This window comes from Canis lupus, chromosome 14, assembly GCF_048164855.1.
Source record: "Canis lupus baileyi chromosome 14, mCanLup2.hap1, whole genome shotgun sequence".
In the NCBI taxonomy this organism is placed as follows: domain Eukaryota; kingdom Metazoa; phylum Chordata; class Mammalia; order Carnivora; family Canidae; genus Canis; species Canis lupus.
In genome coordinates, this window is record NC_132851.1 from 14,996,128 (window position 1) to 15,019,980 (window position 23,853).

General features: G+C 33.8%; 1 protein-coding gene across 1 annotated transcript in view; it reads right to left on the reverse strand.

Annotated features, from left to right (window-relative positions):
• CSMD3 (CUB and Sushi multiple domains 3) overlaps window positions 1-23,853 on the reverse strand; it is a 1,168,727-nt gene that overhangs the window by 716,501 nt on the left and 428,373 nt on the right. The window lies entirely within an intron of this gene.

A 23,853-nucleotide genomic window follows, 5' to 3' on the forward strand; every position in this document is an offset into this window, starting at 1 on the left:
AAAATTCAGTTATCTCTCTTTGTCCTTATACTCTTACATATATATGGATATATATATATTTAATATGTACATATATATGAGATATTTACAAACACTATATATATGCATATGTATATATATAGAGAAAAAACATATATAAATATTATGTATTTCTAATTCTATAGAGACATGCATAGACAGTATATATATATCAGTATATATATATATATATATATATACATATCTATATGCTGTAAATTCTGAAAAAGGTTTCTAGAGTAAAGATGTTCTAATTCATCAAGATTGCATACATTTGATTGGCAGACTTTCTGATGAAAAAAGTTAATTAAAACAAAGGAAGATTTCTTACCATTAAAGTCTTTTTAAATGTCTGAACGTTTTATATCTAACCAGATGATTTTGGTATACTGTAACTGCAATATATCAAAGGTAATAATATGGATATCCAAAAGTTCTGAAGTATATTTTTTTACTTTTATAAGGGTGATGGAAACTTGCTTTTCTCACTTTTCTCACTTTTCTCAGGGTGGTGTCTTTGTATCTCCCCAAATTTCTGAACACAGTCGATTAGCACATTATAAACATATTTGCTTTCTAATATGTTTAAATGGCTAGATAACAGAACAATTTAAAGAAACATATTATAAAAAGCAATGGCCAATTACTGAGTACTAAATATGTTCTAGACAACCATTATCAGCTTATTTCATCCTCAAAAGTACTTGTAAGCTGAGGCTATTAAAGCTCAAAGCAGCTTAAAACAACCTGGCTCACTTGGCAGGTAAACTGGGAGCTGGGATTTGGATTTCAAATGTACAATCAATCCCAAAATCACAATCCTAACTCCTGTGAAATAGATACATCTCTATTTGGCCTCCTCAATATATCATAGCATATAAACACTTGTGTCTGAATCAACATGTAAGTTATTTATTTATGCTTTATTTTCATTGTGCTTCTTCCCCATCACCTGCTCCTGCAACACCTATCTTTTTCTAGGTCCTTCTTGCAATTATCTTGCCTCAGAGGAGGATGGTTCTGTAGGGCTAAACGGGAAATTTGCTCTAAGATCTCTCCAAAGAACTTTCATCTTTGGCTAAGATTCTCATCTCTGGCTTGTCAAAAGAACTGCAGAAGAATTTGCTTTCAAGGGATATGTGGGTTTAAACAGTAACTGGGTGCCTTTCTCCCCATTGTCCATACACTGCAAAGACCTTTTTAATTCTTGTGCAGCACAAGGGAAAAGGAAGTGCCAATGTTTCTTCTACCCTCCCTCCATGATGACCTGGACAGGATTTTCCTTCTGTTGGGCACAATGGTGGCTCTCAAATTCATTTGAGTTTAAAAGAACAGAGTTACATTTCTTGCCCACTCAAGTCTGTGGATAAATTTCATACCTCTTTCACTTGCAAATATAGCCAAAATACATACCACACTCCAATGGCCTGTCTTGTCATTGTCCTTAATTTCAACTTGATATATGACGCCTCTGTGTTCTATTTCCTCCTTTAATCATGACAGTGTTTCCTCATAAAACCACTCTTAGTAATCTAATTTAACTTATCTTTAAAAAATATCAGCTGCTTAATAGTTAAAAGACTCACATTATTATCCCTGAGGCTTCTTACCATGTTGCTAAATTGGATTTTTTTTTTTTTAAGCATGAACAAAGCTTCTGCAAATTTCTGGGTCTAACTGTCACCTACAAGGACTTCTCCAATCTTCAGAATATTTTATGGAAGGTACACTTTTTTTTCCTCAGTCCCGCATAAATTGTATTATTCAAAAAGAGTAGATGCTTGTCTATAAAGACTTGTCCTAGAAACCCAGGAATCAATTAGTTTTCAGCAACTATTCCTTGATGATTCAAAGTCCTATTAATCACAGCCTCTAACAATTACCAATCGTTTACTTCCAGTAAGTTCCATGATAAACATGTTACATTTAATCTCTGTAAATCATAGGTGGTAGATTTTTTCGGTAGATTATAATTCATATAGTCAAGGGTAAATACCTTAATTAAGGTTATTCACTCATATATTCAACTCATGCATTTATTTAACAAGAATTTATTGAGTACCCATTCCATGCCAGGCACTGAATGATCCAGAGGTCAGTAGCAGACAGTATGTTTCCTAAAAGAGATTATATTCAAGTAAGGGAGACAAAGAATGTATCTATTTATTTTAATAGCTGATGGGGAAGCACAGAGTGACATTTGAGCTAAAACCTTAAAAAAATGAAATAGTGAAATATAAAAATAAAATACCTGATTTATGTAGCACTTTTATTCAGACTGCCAGGTTCTATAGCTTGTATTGTTAATTTCAGTGATATACTGCTTCCTATACAGTTATGACTTAGGCATTTCACTTTATTTCTCTGTAACTATGTTCCATGGTCTCTTGTGCTCTATATTTCTATGAAGTAATATGTATTTTTATTCAATATAATATCATATTTTGATAATAAAATTTAAATATGTGAATTCCACATCATGAATAAAATTTAATAGCATCACTATTTTTGTTTTATTCAATATATACATGTATATTAGATGTCTACTTGTCACTGTTACATGACAGGATACAATGGTGAGGGAGAGAGATGTTGGAAGTAGAGAAACAAGAAAAAACATAACAAAACAAAATGACTACACTATGTTAGTGTGTTACATTAATGTGGCCATAAATTCTTTGCAACTCCTTCTATCAAGAAGTAGAGGCTGTTTTTTCACCCCTTGGATTTAGCCTGTCTTCCTGACTGGCTATGATCAACAGAGTATAGCAAAAGTGCAACTGTGTACTTGGGATATTTCTCTGAGACTGTCATGTAAGGAAATATATCTAGCCTATCAGAAGACGAAGGGCACAGGAGGGGAACTGAAGTGCTCCAGTTGACAGTACTGAGTGAGGCCATATTGGGCCTTGTGACCCAGTCAACTCTCCAGCATAACACAGCTACATACGCAAGCCGAGAGGCAGGCTGACAAGGAACAAAATTATGAATGTATGTTTACAGGTTTTAAACCTGTAAAACTTGGAGTAGCTTTTCCAAGCCATGGTTAACTGAAACAATTAGTAAAATGCAGAATATTATAGGAATATATAATAGAAACACTAATCTGGTTTTGTAGGTGACTCAATAAAGAGAAGCTTTCTGAAGGAAATGTTCAAATAAGAAAGATGAATAGAGCTTCCAAAGTGAAGAGAAAGGAAAGAGATGGTCCAGATGAGTGTCTACATGGATAAAGGCCATAAGGCACGACAGATTTTCTTAGTTTCTAGGAGTTAAAGAACATTTAATATGCATGAATCACAAATTAAAGCAGGAAATAATAAGAATTTAAGCTAAAAATATAGGTAGAATGCATATTATAAGAACGTGGTGCAGTAGGTATTGTACAAGGCACTAGAAGATATTTGGACTTTGTCATGAAGTCAACAGAAACAGTTCCTCAAGTCCACTCTCCAACAAAGACCGTATTTCTCCCATCCCTTCACAGAAACAAACATATTTCTTAAAAGAAGGTAGTATTGTGATAGGATGCATTCTCTTTCACTGATGGAAAACATAAAAGCCTTCTTGAAATTAGAGTAAAATCTTAGTAATTTTTAAATGTGGTCACCTGGTGATCCTTTCAAATTCACAATTAGAAGATACTTAACTTTTTGGGTGCCTGGGTGGCTCATTTGGTAAGCATACAACTCTTGATTTCAGCTAGGGTCATGATCTTGGGGTCTTGGAATCAAGCCCAGTGTGGGAGGGGAGTCTGCTTGAGATTCTCTCTCTCCCCCTCTGCCTGGCCCCTCCCCCCACTCATATGCAACTTAGGATTTTTTGACTATAAAATAGTGCAAAAGTGATACGCATTCAGTAAAATTGTACTTTAGATTTTGAATTCAGAGCTTTCTTAAGCTAGCAATATGGAGCTGCCATGCCCGGTCAGCCTGCAATCACAAGAGTAAACAACCGATTACACTTAAACCATTGTGTACTCATACAACCTTTTCACTTTTCATTTCCAATACAGCATTCAATAAATTACACAGGATATTCAACCACCTGATTATAAAATATTTCTATTGATAATTTTGCCTAACTGTAGGTTAATGTACTCATTCCGAGCATGTTCATGGTAGGCAATGTTAAGCTGTGATGTTTGGTAGGTTAGGTGTCTTAAATGTATTTTTGCTTGTTTTTCTTTCAACTTATTTTTTCTTTTTTTTTCTTTTTTTAAGATTGATTTTTATTTTATTTATGATAGAGAGAGAGAGAGAGTGAGAGAGGCAGAAACATAGGCAGAGGGAGAAGCAGGCTCCATGCAGGGAGCCCGACATGGGACTAGATCCCAGGTATCCAGGATCACACCCTGGGCCGAAGGCAGGCGCTAAACCGGTGAGCCACCAGGGCTGCCCTCATGTGAATAGTTTGGATTGATTTAGTAGTTCTCAAATTTTTTATTGTGAAATGCTACTTTCATCATATTTGTCTAAGAAAAAAAATTAGAAAACTTCTCTTACAAATAAACTGAATCATTTTCTCAATAAGAAGTGTATCCTCATTTTAAAAAAATCAATCATAACACTTGCTAATCAGCCCTTCTAATCAACAAGAAGTAGCCAATATGTCACTAGGTTAATTTAATTACAGTGCTAAGTAAATAAAATTGATATTTTTGTTTGCATGTAAGGCCCTGTGATGGGTAAAATTTAATTAAGCTTTTTGAAATAGTGACAATAATAAACTGTTATTATTCTTCTAGAGAATCCCAAAAAGGAATCATTAGGTTACAAGATCTATTCGAGCTCCACAAATCTATGAAAATAGAGTTCAATTTAAGTAATATATTCCTCTTTCTCTTTCTCTCTCCCTCCACTCCTATACTTCCCTTCTTCCCTCCTTTCTTCTTATTTTCCTTTCTTTCCTTCTACAAACTGTATTAGGGATTCAATAGGTTCCAGGTATTCATCTGGTTCTAAAATGATCAAAGGAAAGGAAAAGATTTCAAGAAAGTAAGCACAAGGATTTCAGGAAGGTTAGTATTATGAAGGCACAAACACAGGAGCCAGTACTGGTGTATTCCTAAATTGTTAAGGATAATCTAAATCACATTGGCTTATTCTAAGATTTTTTGTGCTGACACTGGAATGATAACAACAAAAACAACAACAAAAGCCTGTATGAGAAGATTTAGAGACACAATTTTCCACTCAAAGAGAACAGCAAATAAAAAGAACCTAATGCTGAAAAGAAGATGCTATGTTCCTGAGGCAGTGAGAGAATGTTAAGTATTAGGAAATTAGGGACTTGTATACTATTGAAGGCTTTTGGATTTTATTTTCTAATTTATTCTAAGTAAGCAACATAGAGGGAATATCTGATTTAAATTTAAATAGATCACCTTGCTATTAATGGATAATATGTCTGTATGCATGTGTGTGCATGTGTGTGCGTGCTTGTATATGTGTATAGATGGATATAGTGAGCTGATGATGGTCATAGTTTGCTGCTATGGCAAGAAATATGTGACACAGTGGCGTGTGGAAGAAAATGAGGTAGATTTCCTGGCCCTTTTCCCCACTAAAGCATTCCAGAGATGAAAAAGTTCGAAAACAGCGATTACCAGAATGCACATTTGCAAAGGCTGAAAAGGTAAATACATCAGACCAGAGACTCCATATTAAGAGCCAAGAGCAGATCCATGCAGAATGAAACTGCCTGGGAGGATATGGAAAGTATAATGAGTACTGAGGTTTAAAAAATATCCAAATGGCTAATTGAAACCAATGTTCCAAATAAATAACAGACGAAGTGATGGGAATGCTAAAAGCTGAGGAGCACAGTCCCTGAAAGAAACAGATGCTGTGAGCAGCAGGGAGACGCCAGCGTAACTGGCACAAATGTGACTGTGAATAATGCTCTTCCGTGACCCTTAAAGCCTATCATACAAGTTGGAAATTGTATTCAAGATAATCAGAAAATTTTCATCTCTAAAGTTTTAAGGAACAAGAAGGATGCCAAGGCTAAAATGGGGCATAATAAATGAAATTAGAGCATTCTACAGAATGACATAGATGTATTAATTCTTCAATTAAGAAAACGGATTAATATGTCTAACAAGAAGCATGCACTCATTTGTTAATTTATTTAACAATATCTATAGAGGACCTACTATGTGCTAGGCACTGCTATGCAGGGGATATAAAGGGAAAAGGCATATCCAAACTTCCTTTCAGGGAACTTATATCTTTAAAAGGGAAAAGAGGGTTGCCTGGGTGGCTCAATGCTTAGGTGTCTGCCTTCAGCTCAGGGCGTGATCCTGGAGCCCTGGGATGGAGTCTTACATTAGGCTCCCTGAATGGAGCCTGTTTCTCCCTCTGCTATGTCTCTGCCTCTTTCTCTCTCTGTGTCTCTCATGAATAAATAAATAAAATCTTTAAAAATAAATAAATAAAAGGGAAAAGTTACATGAACCAACAAATTAAAGAAACGTAATAACTGACAGCTAATTGAAGAAAAATTTAAAAGTGGCATGATGGAGAGTTCCTGGGGCTCAGACAATAAAAGCCTCCTTGAGAAAAGGACATTTATGCCATAACCTAGAAGAGAAAAAGGAGTCAACTTTATGAAGGCTGAGGGAAAATATTTCCAGGAAGTTGATGTTGCTGAGACATAAGCAGGGAGGAGAAGAGTCGGGATGAGTCTGGTGATACAGGCAAAGGTTGATCATATGGAGCCAAATAGCTGTATCAATAAACTTGTTTATTAATGTACTTGGAAGCTACAGTAAGGATTTTGAATTTTTATTTGAAAATATCACTTTACTTTTGTCTGGAAAATTGAATAAGCAGGACTCAGAAGACAGATCAAAGTAGTGGCATTATAAAAAATAGAGATAACATTACTTGATGACTAAGACAATGGGTTGTTTCAATTGTCAAATCAATAATCATAAGATAATTAAAACTAAGATGGATTTTTAAATAGGTCATATTTGTTTAGTTTCTTGCAAATATCAAGTACAAATGTGTGATTACACTAGTTATACTCATCAAGGAAATTTTAAAAGCAGTCTGTATATTTGAATTAATGTCTTCCGTTTCATGAGCTATGTCCAACTTAATGAACACAAATACTTCCAACTACTAGCAGAAACAGGCTTGTCAAAAAGAATAACTGGAGGCAAAAGGCAACTGAAAACAGACAGTACTTCATTATTATTACTCCGATGAAAAATGTAAATAAAGGAAGAAATACAGTAAACTTTTTCATGAAAAATGATCATATATTAAATTAAGTAAATTAGCCATGTGAGTCCCTGGTATGTCTAAAATGTCAAGGTATCATGACAGATGCTTTCAAAAATACCACCGGATATAATTATCAAAATAATTTAGAAATTAATTATATCTGTTTTATCACTGATAAAATTGAGATTCCAAGGGCTAAGAATTTCATGGTTTTGACTCCAAGTCCAATAAATGTTCTTTGTTCTATAACATTACATTGATGCCTAACATCTTAATATTCATCCCCTCTTCACATTTACTTTAGATGTGTTGAACCAATACACATATATGTATGAGCCATATTTATTTAGAAATTGGAATACATATACAAGTGACTCAGTTCCTTCCTTCCCAAATGAGTAGGAATAATAGTCTCGCCAATTAAAAACAATTAAATTAGGGGTACCTGGGTTGCTCAGTGTTTGAGCGTCTGCCTTTGCCTCTGGTCATGATCCCAGAATCCTGGGGTAGAGTTCCTCATTGGGCTCCCTGCAGGGAGCCTTCTCCCTCTGCCTATGTCTCTGCCTCTTTCTGTGTCTCTCATGAATAAATAAATAAAATCTTTTTAAAACTTAAATTAGATATCATTAGTGGTAAAAGTGTCTTTTATTCTTATATTTTAAAAAATGTATCTGTAAGAATCTGGAAATAGACAAAATGTACACTGATACACTGTACATTTTTTTACAAACAAAATTAATAAATAAAAATTCTATTTGCACTCATCCCATAGAAAATATCTAGATTTATAATCTCAAAGGCACTATTCTCAGTCTGAAGAGGAATATGAAAACTAATAAGGTATATATTTTACCTTAGAGGAGTTAGGAATTTATAAAAATTGGCAACACTAAAATAAATAATGTGAAAAGAAAAAAGATCATATCTGAATTGCTATAAAAGGAAAAACATGGAAAAGATAGCATTTGAGAGATGTAGGCAACCATAGATTAAATGAAGAGTTTGTGCAGAGATGAAGAGGTATGAAAGAACATAGAAAATGGCAGTTCAGTGATGGTGTAGATCATATGAGAGAAATTAGTAAAAAAGAACCCTATAAAGGGTAGTGTAAAAGACAGTACACAGTTTGAATTAGCCACTCCCCAGACGCTGAGAGGACATAGTTCTAATAGGAGAAATTTGTTGAAAGATTTTAACCTGTCACATCTTTTAGCTTTTATCTCTGATTTCCAATTCTAAGTTTCAGTTGGAGTTGTGATAAATATTTAATTAAAATTTACATTAGGAAACTTTAAGTAACTGAGGAGTTTAAGTATTTAAAGTCTAAATAATTAAGGATGCCTTAAATAAAAAATGAAAGCAACCAAGATAGCCATAACCTAGTTGTAATTCATAAAACATGTCATGAAATCATGAGGATCGAAGCAGAAATAATCAAGTGTAAGAGAGAATCCTTGTCAGCCTCTCGCCTCCTTAACATTTCCAAGATGGTTTTATTCCGGTGATTTGACCTTAAAATATAATACTAATTGTTCCACTAATTAAACAGATATATTTGCAGCTGCCATTACTATTCTCAGTGAAAAGGAGATAATTAAAAATGATATTTGTACCTTTGAGGGACAGGGTAGTTTAGGACACCCTTCCATCTTATGAGGTTCAGGATCTAATTTAATGAAGTCTATGTGGGAAAAATGGGGGACATTTTGAAAGTGTTTCATGATTTAGCACTTCTGGGACATATATGCAAAAATGCAGGAAGGAAAATACCTAAACTTATCTCAAATTTAGTGAGAAACATCCACATATAGCAGTCCAATTAATGGGCACACACTGAGAATAATTAAATAGCTGTTTTCGGCATTGCTGTCACTTAGATATTTTAAACAAAGTTTGAGTGAAAAAAGCTGTTTTGAGTAGACGAGTGAAAAATACCCAGCATTTTTAGATAGAGAGCTGATAACCATGAAGAAATGTGTGTGAGTGTGTGTGTGTGTGTGTGTGTGTATACTGGATTCCAATATTTGATATATAGATATAGATATATATCTCCAATATCTTAAATAAATAAGTGAACTTTGGGCTAGAGATGAACTCTAACTCAAGGTAGATTCATTCTGTTAAATTATAAGTCAATGTCATAATATTTCTAGATCCTAAAAGAAGTTAATCAAGAGAGTGATAAACATACAATAGTGTTGGTTACTGACCAAAGTCATAGAGCACTTTATTCCTCTTCTACATTCATACAATGCTGGGTAAGAACACATGCTCTGATGTCAGAAAGAACTGGCTATGAATTTTTATGCCAAGACTTTTATTTTTTTTTAATTTTTTTATTTATTTATGATAGTCACAGAGAGAGAGAGAGGCAGAGACATAGGCAGAGGGAGAAGCAGGCTCCATGCACCGAGAGCCCAACATGGGATTCAATCCCGGGTCTCCAGGATCATGCCCTGGGCCAAAGACAGGCGCTAAACTGCTGCGCCACCCAGGGATCCCTATGCCAAGACTTTTAGTTGTGAAACTTTCAAGAACCTCATTAGTACATATGAATCTTGTCATTCCTAATTTATAAAGTGAAAAAAAAAAAAAACACTGCATCATGTGTTGTGAGGATGAAATGAAATACAGGGAAAAAATGTTTAAAATAATACCTGATAGAAAATCAATGTTCAATGGTAATGGTGAGAAGAAAAAGTTGATAGAGCTTATTCAAAGTTAGTGATGATAAAGAACAAAATGACTTTATTTGTATCTAAGTTAGATTCTAGATCTTCAATAAACTTGTTACACAAGTTAAAACAATTTTATTAACTAAAGGCTAAATTTCTAAATTATTTATCCTTGAGCATCTGTTTCACCCACACACTTTAAAGTAATTAGTCATTTCACTCAAAGTTGTAATGTGCATTAATGATTTATGATTCTTTGATGAATACCTGTTTTCTGCATGCAACTGTCTCTATGAGATATAGTTGTATGAATTTTTGTTGTTATGAATGTATAAATAATGGCTAACAATCAGGTAACAGGTAATTACTAGCTAGCTAGCTAGGAATTACAACTACTTGAATAATTTGATCAGAACTCCAAAATACAAAGATGGCAATTTGATAGCCAGAGGGATATAATATCTGCACTTACTTTAATTTTCTATGAGTTGCTATTACCAGAGGCTAAAATGTAATTAAACTAAAGATGTTTTACTCAGAATAAAGCACTTATATGATAAACCTACTATACCATTTTTCCTTGGAAACATTTGTAATCTATCAGAGATGGAGATTTCCTATTAAAAATATATCAATACTCTGATTTAAAAAAAATAAAGATGTTTTACAGGTTTGATAGTTTGATCCCTATACTGACTCTTTCCTACCATTTTAGTTGTTACAAAATGGTAAAACTAACAATACATAAGTTCGAATATGTTTCCTAGATCCAATAATCCATCTTTTTAAAAACTTCTTTTATAATGTCATTTCTTGAAAAGTTACATATAAGTACCTAACTAAAGAGTATAATATTCACACAAAAAAAGTTAAAGTGAAATAACAGCAGTATTTTAGAAAAAGCATGGGATTTGGGATAAAACTACTCTAAAATTTTTTTCTATTTGTCCCAATATTTTTAAAGGATTTCTTCCTTAATTTTCTCACTACTGCCTTTACTTTGGATAACTTTAATTTATAAATTAAATCATTTACATTTTCTATAATGCTGAAATGTGTTACCTTTTCCAAATTAAAAATAGCCTTGAGTTTACTACCAGTTTTTGAGAGTAATTTAAGAAAAGGATTTTAGTGGCACTTATAAGTAAACATTTAGACCCCTTTTCCTTCTCATTATCCTGGAAAAAAATAGCCTTCATCTTATCAAGAACAAACAAGCAAACAAACAAAAATCTACCCATTTGTGCTCTGTATCATATGACACCTCCAGAACATTTTTTACTCTTCCTGCATTACTCATTTCTCTTATTCTATATAATAATTTATATCATTACAAAAATATACTCTTAATCTCTAAGGGTGAAAAACAAAAAATAAAGTAAAACCGCATCCTGACCCTACATTTCACTTCTAACTGCCCTCACACTTCCCTCTTCCTTATCTGAATTTCTTGAAGGCATTGTCTACACAACCTATTTTTATTTTCCTACTTTATATTTAATATCATAAACAAGTTTGTCTAGGGTTCTGCCCAAATTTTATCACTGAAATGACCTATGTATTACCAAATCTATTCTATGTCTTCAACATACTCATTTGACAAATATTTACTCTACACCTACTGTACGTAAAGAACTCTTCCAGAGATGGAACATATAGCAGATAGCAGTACAGAAAACAGTCAAATATTTCTTGCTTTCAGGAAGCTTATATTCAGATGATGAATAGCACTATGAAAAATAAATAGCTCAAGAGGGTGGCGGAATGCCAGGAAAGATACAATTTTAAATAGGGTCGTGTGGAAGACCCCACTGAGAAAGTGAGATTTAAGTGAAGATATGAGCATATCAGAGATTGAGCAATCCAAATATCCCAGGGAAGAACTTTCCAAGAAAAGTGAATGCAAAAATCCTAAGCAGGCACTTATGACACTTTGAGAACAAGCAAGCATTTGCTGTGGCAAGAGAAGCTATGGGAAATAAAAAGTGAGGTCATCAAGGTAAAAGTGTTAAATCAACAATAAGTAAATTAATAAGTAATAATAAGTAAACTAGGCAATTTTACTCTGATTGAAACAGAACCAGTGCAGGGTTCTGAGCTGAGGGATGACACCAATCTGACTTAAATTTTTTAAGTATTATTTTGCCTACTTATTTCTAATGGACTATGGGAGGCCAAAAATGGAAGCAGGGAATCTTTTGGGTAGAAGTGGCAATGATTGATGCACCAGGAGAGCGTACTTAGAATACAGGTGGCTGCAATGGAGATGGAAGGAAGTAGTTGCATCATGGATATTTTGAGGTAGAGTTGATCATGACTTGCTGATATAAAAGGTGATTAAAAATGAGGACACAAGGATGATTTCAAGGATTCATTCTTAATAACCAGAAAAGAAGAATTGTTATTTGTGAAGACTGGAAGGAGCAGACTTTAGAAGAAGATAGCAGTTCAACTATGGAGATAATATGCATAAGAAGCATTTAGAAATCCAAGTGGAAATACTGTAGAGGCACTTGCATATGTTAAGCTGGAACTCAGGGCAGAAAGTCCAAGCTGGCGATATAACTTTGGGAATCATCAAAAGAGTATTCAAATCCACAAGATTGCATAAAATGATCAAAAAACTTTGAACAAAAAGCTTGACTGCAGATCAGAAGTCTGAGAAAAAACAAAAAGGTCACTGAGGAAGAATCACCACTGAAGTAGAGGAAAAGCAAGAGAGGAGCGTTCTACAGGCAATTTGCAGAATGTGTTTCAATGAAGAAATAAAAATTAACTGTGTCAATTTCTGTTAATATGTTCAATAATACAAAAACTGAAAAATAGTGTCCATTTATTATAAAGGTAGAGACTGATCGGAAATGATCCGGGAGAGAATGAAGAAAAGGAAATTGGATATAATGAACATCAAAAAATTCTTCTGAGAATTTCCTGAGAAGAAAAGCAGAAAAGCTTTGAATGTATGCTGTACACTGACCATTCCCTTCTTGAAATAATCTGTTTTCAGGGCTTGTACAAAGCCATCTTCTATTTTCCACCTCCTTTATTAATACTTGGAGGATTCTTTTCAATTTCCTGTTAGTTCCTGCTCCTCTGCATGAAATTTAAATAGTGAGTTTCTCAGATCACAATCCTGGGTTGTCTTTTCTCTGACTTTGAACTGTTGTGTCCTTTGAGGGAACTCATCAAATCTCAGGGATTTAAGTGCCTTTTTGGTAGGTGAATCCCAGATGAAACTCCAGTTTAGAACTCTTCACGAACTTTAGACATAGATATGTATCTTCCTTTTCTATATACCTATATGATCATTTTTGTGATGACACAAATATACTCTGGAACTCAAATACAAGAGGCCTCAAAGACTACTTTTTTCTTCTTTCTACTATATGTTTTCTCCTTTGAATCTTTTGTTTCTTATCAAGAGAATTTTAGAGATCATTTGTAATTTGTAATTTCTTCTTTTCCCACATAACAACATCCAATAAATCAGTAAATCTTGTCCATTTCAACTAAAATTTATATCAGATCTTTCTTTCATTTTTATATTATCCTAGTTCAGGCAGTGCAACACAACTTTTTCCCCATTTTCATCCTTGTCCCCCTACTGTATATTTTCTAGAACAAGAAGAATATCTTCAAAGATTAAATCATATTGCCCATCTGTCCTGCATACAATTATTCAATGTGTCCCTTATCGTTGCCTGAAGATGTGAACCTACATTAGTATGGGTTGTTCTCACTAAATTCTGCTATGTTTCAGCCACCTGGGTATTATTTTTAGGTTCTTCAACCTTTTCTGCTGCTTCTTTTGCAGGGCCTTTGTTCATTCTGACTGGCCTGTTCTCCTCGGTCCAACTCCATTGGCACTGCTCCTACTCCACTCTTCTCATACTAAACTTTGACTCGTCTTATGCATCACTGCATTAGGGAGATATGTTACCTGAGTATCTAAATAACCTAGGTTCTACATCCCCTACCTTATTCTCTATGCTAGCCCCTTCCATTCTTTCATTCACAGAAGATATTCACCCTTAACAATCCTTTTTTTTTCTTTCAGTTTGCTTAATACACACACATAGATATATGTAATTGTATTTGACGGTCCCTCAACTACATTGCAACAACCATGAAGGCAAGGACTTTAATCCTCTCCTTTACCATCATATCCTCTAGCAAGGTACATAGAATAGTCATAATAAGTGTTGGTTGAATGAATGAATGAGTGATTAAAGGACTATTATAGGCAGGTCATGGTGAGACTGCAGGAGTGAGTAGAATGTGTCTCTTAAGGAACTTCATTAATAAGAGGGGGGGCTACAAATAACTATGAGGCAAAATACCTTAAGTGGCCCATAGAAGTATAAACTATTAGGTAGAAATGTATAATAATATGAGCCAATTTTTTTTAAGTTCTTAGTATGTAAGTCAAAGTGTTAACTTCCTTATAAACAATTTAATACAAGTATTTGAAATACGGTGCTTTTGCTGAGTGAAATAAGTCAATCGGAGAAGGACAAACATTATATGTTCTCAGTCATTTGGGGAATATAAATAATAGTGAAAGGGAATAGAAGGGAAGGGAGAAGAAATGGGTAGGAAATATCAGAAAGGGGGACAGAAGATAAAGACTCCTAACTCTGGGAAATGAACTAGGGGTGGTGGAAGGGGAGGAGGGCGGGGGGGTGGGGGTGAATGGATGACAGGCACTGAGGGGGGCACTTGACGGGATGAGCACTGGGTGTTATTCTGTATGTTGGCAAATTGAACACCAATAAAAAATAAATTTATTATTTAAAAAAAGAAATATGGTGCGTAAACATATCTATTGCACAGTTGAAGAAAATAAGTCTATGAGGATCCTATAGCTGTTAAAAAATGAAAACAGGATTTGACCCTATGCCTCCTTTTTCCAGAGTTTTCATTCATAACCATAAATCATAAAGCAACTTAGTCATTCACAAATTATATTTAAATATTTTATATTTTCTTCTGGTACATGTTTTTTATTTCACTTATGTTAAACTATGGTTTTCAAAAACCATCTTTGTGAAAACAAAAAAATAAATGCTCACTCAGAGAATGGAAACCACGGAATTAGAACTATGAGCCTTCTTTAATGAGGCAATCAGCTTTAATCAAAATGAAATCTTGAAAAAAATCTCTTGCTCCTAAATGTCTGTTTGTTAGAGTATCATGTTGAATTTAACTTTGCTGTGTTAATAGGAAAACTGGAGGTCAGAATTTAGGGAATTAAAGTTTCAATTAGTTCATTAATCAGATTGGGCTAATGGTCTGAAAAAATTATGTAATTTTACCAGGTTATACATTTATCATATCATTTTATATCCTCTTTCTTGTGTGTCCTAACATTTATTGTAAAGAGATATAGATTTTCCTGTCAACTTGTTTTACTTAGGGAACATGTCATTATTCATCTGACATCTATCACAAGTGACCTAAATGTTTATATGGATTTCCAGTTTGTGAAAAATGCTTAAATAATTACATGAGGTTATAAATCATGGTAAGTGTGAGAGAGAGTGGGAACTCAGAACCTGCAATTATACTTAACAATTTAATAGAAATTGACTTTTATTGAAGGTATTAATTTCTCATTGTTTTTTCTTTATATATCTGTTATACAAAAAATAATCTTTATTTTGCACCCTATAACAATCAGAGGGACCTATTGTATTTTAGCAAACACATTCCTTGTCACTATATTTTATGTGGTATTTAATAAGTGTGTTTTTGCCAATTACCTAACCTAAAATTTGGATGGTATTAATATGATCTAAAAGTTGAGATAAACTATTAGGATAATTAGGATACCTCAGCAGTAACATTTCATGGATCAATAAAACCAACATAGGCTCTGAGAAAAAAAGAATACAGAAGAGAGGATTTGAGGAAAGGAGAATAAAGAACAAAATTAGGAATTTGTATTATTTAGTGAGATATTTTTAGGAAAGAAAATGAATAAAAAGCATAATTATGAAACAAATTGGGAAACCAAGATTTAAGTCCAGACATTCTGCTTCCAGAAATACTATTTACTACTATACTGTAGAGACTAGTAAAAAGTATTGCTGTTATCTTCAAATTACTTCACATAAGAAATTATATATTTCAACAAAGCATAAATAAAATCTAATATATATATCATATAAGTACAGCCTTGACAACGTATCTCTATCACTTCTGTGAAGACACTGGCCTCAGATATAAAATATCTATTTTCCTACTTCTATATTTATGCTATACATCTAACCTTCCTACTCTCCAAAAAAGTAAAAAATAATGACAGAAATACACTGTACAACAGAATTTATTTTGAAAAGGATGCCACTTTTTTTTTTTTCCTTTTTGGATTTGTTGACATCATGCTGATTAAAGAAGCCCTCAGATGTAGACATTTTTATTAAGTTTTCTATTAAGTTTATACCACTTTTTAAATGTAGTATTCTCTAAGTACCAAGACTCTGAGATCATGACCTGTGCTGAAATCAAGAGTCAGATGCTCAACTGACTGTGCCACACAAGTGACATTATATATTAAATAGCAGGTGAGGGGATCTCTGGGTGGCTCAGTAATTGAACATCTGCCTTTGGCCCAGGGCATGATACTGGAGACCTGGAATTGAGTCCCACATCAGTCTCCCTGCATGGAGCCTACTTCTCCCTCTGCCTGTGTCTCTGCCTCTCTCTTTCTGTGTCTCTCATGAATAAATAAATAAAATATTTAAAACAAAAGAGACATTCAGAAGTTTTTATATAGTTAACCAGAGCCATAAATGGGATTCCAGTACATAACTTTAGATCTTCATCTTAACATTAGTGCCTCTCCTAATTTCTCTTATTGAAAAAAAAGAAAACCAACATAATTTGAAGTTTATAGTTTCCTATTTACCATACATTCAACCTAGCCTGCAGAAACCTCCAACTCATGTCTGATTTTGCATTATCTATTCCTTGTCGGCTTTTCATATTTAATTTATGAACTATACAATACCACAGAATAATGTGATCCATTAAGTCACAATATGAGAGGTAGATTATTGAGAGAGGAAATTTACAACAGAAGACAAAGATGCAAACCATACATACAAATATTATACCAAGTACTGAAAATTATAAATATAGTTCCCATTGGCTAAATATACTCTGGCAAAATATAAAGATTGATTTCAGCAAGTGTGTAAACATTTCCATATATGTATGCATATGTGTGTGTGGAATGTGTACCAGAAGGTTAGAATGAGGCAATTCCTGATTTAGCTTCAATGGAAGCATTAATTTAGCAGACATTAAGATATTTAAAAGAATGTATGATAGATTAAGCTTCTTATAGGAATCATTTTCAAAAGAAATGTAGGGGAATCTGTTTCGTGACTCTTAGACTCTTCAGACACAGCAAATATATAAAAAGGGGACAGAGAGGAAAGAAAGAGATTGATGAAATTATTTCCTTTGAGAGAACCCTTGTAGATCCTTGGGTGCCCAGATTTCCCTAGCTTTTCTGAGGGAATGGTGGAAGAATGATACCTTCTGGTGCTAGTTGAGTGATTCAGTGGGATCGCTCAGTTATGAAATTTGTTTCATGCAGTTGGCACACACAAAGATTGGTGTCTGTTCATGTCTGAGAAAGCTAAAGTCAAAATGACACAGGAAAAAGATAAAACTGACATCTGTTGAGGAAATTCAGAGGGTGATAGAAGAGAGTGCATCTGTGTTAAGATAAGCCTACTTTCTGTGTTTCTCAGAGCAAAAACAAAAACAAAAAAACCATCTGGTTCACCAAAGAGGACCATGGACTTTGGAGATTGAAAATAGTGTAATTTGGGACCGGTCAAGTAGGCGACCTGAGGAGTAAAGACTACCTTAGCAGAAGGAGGCTGGGGGTATCAAATGGCTAGAGACCAGTTCTGGCCAAGTGTCCCTTTAAAATACAAATGCACCCCCTGAGAAAATAAATTGTAGAAGAAACAGACCCAGCTGGAATCACTGAAAAGGCCTGTAGATTGACCATGATGCAGTCAGCCTGAAAATTAGGACCAGAGAGTACATAGCTGGTTTAAGACTGAGGTCAAGACCAATCTCTTTACCTCTTCTCTACCTCTGATCTTAGTGAAAGCTAAAATAGCAGCAAATAAAGAGTTTAGAAGAATGAAGAAGATACAAGATGGAGAAACAGAAGAGTCCATTTCCACCCTCTCCTTTATTTACACAAGTTCCTGGCTAATAAATGCTAGGATGAGAGAGATGGAAGAACTTAACATTCAATTGCATTTAGTATTTTGATTAATAGCTGGGGCTTGGTATGCTAATTATAGAATTGAAACTGTGTCTCTAGTTTTATGGCTCAGTTGCATCCCTCCAAAATTCATATGTTGAATCCTACCATCAGAGATTCAAGATGTGACTATATTTAGGGATAAGTTCTTTAAAGAGGTTGTTGAGTTAAAATGAGTGCATTAGGATGGACTCTAATCTGATATGCTGATAACCTTATAAGCAGAGAAATTTTAAGCATGGAGAGACAGACGCCAGGCATGAATGTACACACAGAAAAGACTATATGAGGACACAGCAAAGAGATGACCATCTGCAAGCCAAGAAGGAAGCCTCAGAAGACATCAAACCTACCTACAATTTGATCTTGGGACTTCTAGACTTTAGAATTATGAAAAAAAATCTGTTGTTTAATCCATACAGTCTGTGACATTTTGTTATGGCTGCCCTAGCAAACTAATTTATCAAGTTAATGTGATCACAAAGGCTGAGTTTTCATCCTGGGTAAGATTCATGTTGAGGGTATCTTTCCTCTGGAATACATTCTGGAAAGTATTTATTAGAATTTGTTAGTATATCCCACAGTGGAAATGAAAAGAAATCTGTGGCTTTCTTAAAACTTAACATGTATTTGGATATTTCGCTTTTTGCATATGGCTACCATACTTCCTGAATCAAAAAATAAATATCCAAATGGAGAGAATGAAACAACAGAACATATGAAATAATGCCTAGGGTAGATAATAAAAACACAGAAATATTTGTCCCATTTCTTAAATACAAGCTTACACCTTTTCAATATCTGTGGTAGGGAAAAGACAGATCTGTCCAACATGTCTGGCAGAGTAAGCATACTAAAGGGACAAAAAATTGGAAAAAACATAAAAAATATATTGATTTTCAAAGAAATTACTATTTTAAAAATTTTAAAAGGCGAATTTCAGAATTTTATTGAATGCTTTATTCTATGGATTTATTTTAAACTGCATAGAGAAGGAAATAATAGTTTTTCAAATAATTTAAGATTCTAAAATTATGCAATAAGGCAGATCCTGAAGTATAATGATCATATACAATAAGTCATAAAAAATTAGTGGACAGCAATACAAAGCTAAGGAACAACGGGAAAAATGATACTATATCATATCCATATTCTCAGTGTATTTATTGTGATTTTTTGAGCATATTTCCTACTTTCTTATAATTGGAGAGCACTAACTCAGCTGCCACCAGAGGGCTGTTCACTGCTGAGGCTACGCAGTACAGTATGGTAGGCCACGCCACTTGTGGCTTTTGGGCATTTGAAATATAGCTAGTAAGACTGAAAAACTGAATTTTATTTTATTTTTAATTTATTTATTTTTATTTATTTATTCATGAGAGACACAGAGAGAGGCAGAGGGAGGCAGAGGGAGAAGCAGGCTCCCTGCAAGGAGCCCGATGTGGGACTTGATGCCAGATCCCGGGATCACACTCTGAGCCGAAGGCAGATACCCAAGCACTGAGCCACTCAAGCATCCCTGAAAAACTGAATTTTATTTTATTTTATTATTTTTAAAAAAACTGAATTTTAAATTTTATTTCATTGTCACTAATTTTAATTTCAACCTAGAAATAGGTAGCATGAAATATTAAATACAATTTTAGGGATGCCTGGGTGCCTCAGTGGCTGAGTGTCTGTGTTTGACTCAGGGCATGATCCTGGAATTCGGGATCAAGTCCCATATTGGGCTCCTTGCAGGGAGCCTGCTTCTCTCTCTGCCTCTCCCTGTGAGAGTCACGAATAAATAAATAAAATCATAATAAATAAATAAATAAATAAATAAATAAATAAATAAATAAATAAAATTTTATTCCATTAAATACAATTTTATTGTTTTGGTATTACATTTTGACTGTCGCATCATGTAAGATGCAGTTTTGTAGTGAAAGTGTTAGAAGCATGAATTGAATGTGTTTATTTGAATATTTTATGCAGACGGTAAGAATTACAGTGAAATCTAAGTAAATAACAACTGCTAATTCATTGAAATACTCTACTTATTATTGTAATTATAAGAAAATTTTTTTCAAGCCTATTAAAAAGTCAACTTTTCCCATTGAAAATTTAATGTTAAATATGAATTGTGGTATATGCATAAAATAAATTTAGATTTTGAGACTTAACTGAAAAATATAAAGCAAAATACATTACTAATATCTTATAATACTGTTGAAATGTTAATAGGTTAGAAATATTAGTTGAATGTAATTAAATTCATTTTGTCTTTTTCTTTTACCTTTTTTATGTGGCTATAAGGAAATATAAAAGTGTACGTGTGTGTGAGTGTGTGTGTATACATACCACCGTGAGAAACTTTAGTGACTTAAGGCACCGGAAACAGTAAATTTAAGTCAAGTAATTTTAGACTCGGAATAACGTCTACTGTTCCATTATCAAATGACCTCAAGGTCCTGCAATACTAAGGAATCCTTTCAAGTTCACAGACTGGAGGCTGTACCCAGATTTACCAACTTCTAGTCTAGTTTCTTTCCAGAACAATACTTGTACAAAGGCAATTTTATTCTTGATAATCTCCAACTCTCTCTACTTTGCAATCTTAATTTTTGTTTTTTTCTTACTTAAACATCTGCCTCAGGAAAGAGTCAACTGGCTTTCTGTTATGTTGATAGACTGGAAAGATAAGTATTTACTTGGACATTCAACATAAGTATGGGAACACAAAATCTGGAGGCTCATGTTACTTAGGGAAACTCTAAACAGTACTTATTACATTTTCTGTAGGAAAGAAGGATATATCCCAATGCAACAAAGTTGCTTTCTAGTTAGATCAACAATATGATGTTTTAATTTGAACTTTTTTCCAGGAAAGTACACTGGGTATGATGAAACTATTGCCTTTCCTAATGAGGGTTTTATACTTCTTTTACCTTAAGCTGGTTTATAGCTACAGATTCCTTCTTGGATTTTCCAATAACAGTCAGTAGTACCTGATCTCATAAAAAAAATAACTCAGCCTGTAACAGCAGATGATTTTATTGTTTGTTTCACTCTGTAGATATATAGTAGAGAAAGGAATATCCTCTGCTGGTATCTCACATGGTTAATTTGTAAGACATTTGTCTGTTAAATATTTGATATAGTTTACTGGGACTAATTTTCATCCTAATATCTACTTATTGAATCCTGTGTTCAATGGAATCCTTTTTTAGAATTAACAAACAAGCACTTACATTAGGTAATCAAATAAATATGAGTCTCCACCTAAATACCGTGAAAAGTTGAGATATTTTCATTTCCAATAATACCCCTATTATTCATAACATGCTTGAAATTGCCTTCCAAGTCATTTTTAACAAACAATAAGGGTGATGAGGCTTCTCCTGCTGCTGCTGCTGCTGCTGCTGATAATAGTAATAATAGCTAACACTTTATATAATGCTTACTCTCTGTCAGACACTATTCAAAATGCTGTATGTATATTAACTAACTTAATAACTGATATCATCATTTTATGAACATGTCGTTTCTAATCAAGGACAGTGTACTTCCACAATTTTCACTTACGTTTCTCACCCAAGTTGATTCTCCATGAAGTCTAGCCTTTTCTAAAGGTAAAAAATCTATTCTACAGATCTGCAAATTTGAGGATAACTAAGGCTGGGGATCATAGTGGATTTAGCACAGGCTTTAAAAGCAAAAACTCTATGCATTCAGACTTGGTCCTGCTATTTTCTAATGTGACCTTGGGCTTCACTTTTTTTTTTTTTTTTTTTTTTTTATTAAATCAGGGCTCTAGTTAGCTCAAATAGGATGTGTGAGTGAATTATACAAATAAACCCCTTCCTCTGGGTGATGCAGCAGGGCATCAGTCTCAGGGCTTAACCAGAGGTGCATAGCCTCCACTTGCCACTTAGCCTGAGTATCCTTGTACAAAGCAGGCCTGCATCGCTTATTTCTATTTCTTGCTTGGTAAATAGAGATGATGATACAATTTATGGGATGTTGTAAGGATTCCATGTGATAAGGTATATGCAAACACTTTGTCAACTGTGACACATACATAACTAACTTATAACATTCAGTCATTTGTTCGATACTTGGCCCTTATAAAATAGGAAATTCTGGGGTTGCAGGAATAAAAGGACATAGTCACTGTCTTTGGGGAGTTGCAAATTATAAAATTACGTAACTATGAAACAATTCAGAATTTGTTTTCTAGTTTTTATATAGTAGAGAAAATATTTATACTGCTCATATCTTTTAGGTTGGACGGATATGTGCTATTCTTTTAAGTAGACAATACATCTTTCTTAAAGTCATCACTAGTAACAGGGAGTAGTGTTTTTTGCTGGTCATTTTGAATTTGTCATGAACCAGAAGGTCTGGAGTGATGTTAACAGCACTGAATTAAAAGTGGTAGGGGACCAGAAACTGAATTGTGAATGTTGGTCACTAGTAGCACCTAGAAATTACCCTGTTGTACCAGTTATTAGCCATTTGTCATACAGTGAGTCTTGAAAGGGATGAGGCAGGTCAGGAGTCAGGAAAGCAGTGAAGATAATCTTGGCCCAATGAGAGTGGCTATTTATTTACCAATCAGTACTATTTCAACATTTTAAAAACCTATACAGCCATAGTAGACTAATGTAGTTTTATACCATAGATATATCGCCCTTCTAACCTAAAACTACTCTGCATCCTTCATTACTCAAGTCAGGTGCCAAGTATTGTGAGAGTTTTCCTGCAAAAGTATACTCTTTCACTTCCCGCATGAGCTGTATTTTCTTAATTATAATATTTCATGAATTATTTTTATTTTAATGGAATATTCCCTCATATTTTCATATATTAGACAGGAAGCTGAATTCAGGGACTGTAATATCAGAGCCTAACTCAGTATCTGCTATAAAGTGCTCAGTAATATTCTTGTTGAACAAAATTGGAAGGATAGTAAATAAATTAATAAATAAATGTACCATAATAATCTCAAATGGGGCTTTGATCTAACAAAAATTCAGTTTAATTAAATAACATTAGCAATTTGTCTGCCTCATTCATACTCAGTTAATTACATAACTGAAGGAAGATCAGGCTAAGTAATAATAAACTTATTGTCACATGAAGCCAAACTGTTTATTCATACCTTATAGAATCATTTCCCAAAATCTATCCTGTGGAAGAGTAGGTCCTAAATAAGCTTAAAAGGAATTATTTGCACAAAAAAATTAATTCAACTTAAATTCATTTAACTTAGTGTTTCTGGAGCTTTTGAGACCCCCAAATTGACCCTGTGTGACCACCATCGTCATACAACTCTAACATTGAGGAAAAAAAAAATTTAAATCATATGAAGGAACTTTTTCTAAATTGCCTCTAATTATTTCTGGATATCTGTGAATTTGACTTAAAAAGTCCAGGGATTTTAATTCTGTGATGTTATTTTCAAATGGCATGGTAAACATGCCTATGAAGGTCCACAAGCATTGCCTCAGACTTTATTTTTCATACCAATACAGAGAATCAATAATATGATGTATGTTTCATTGCTTGTACTTTATGCTTGATTGAAGAAGCCCTTTGGAGGTCATATTGTGTAATTATTGAATCATTACTAAAGTCAAAATTACCT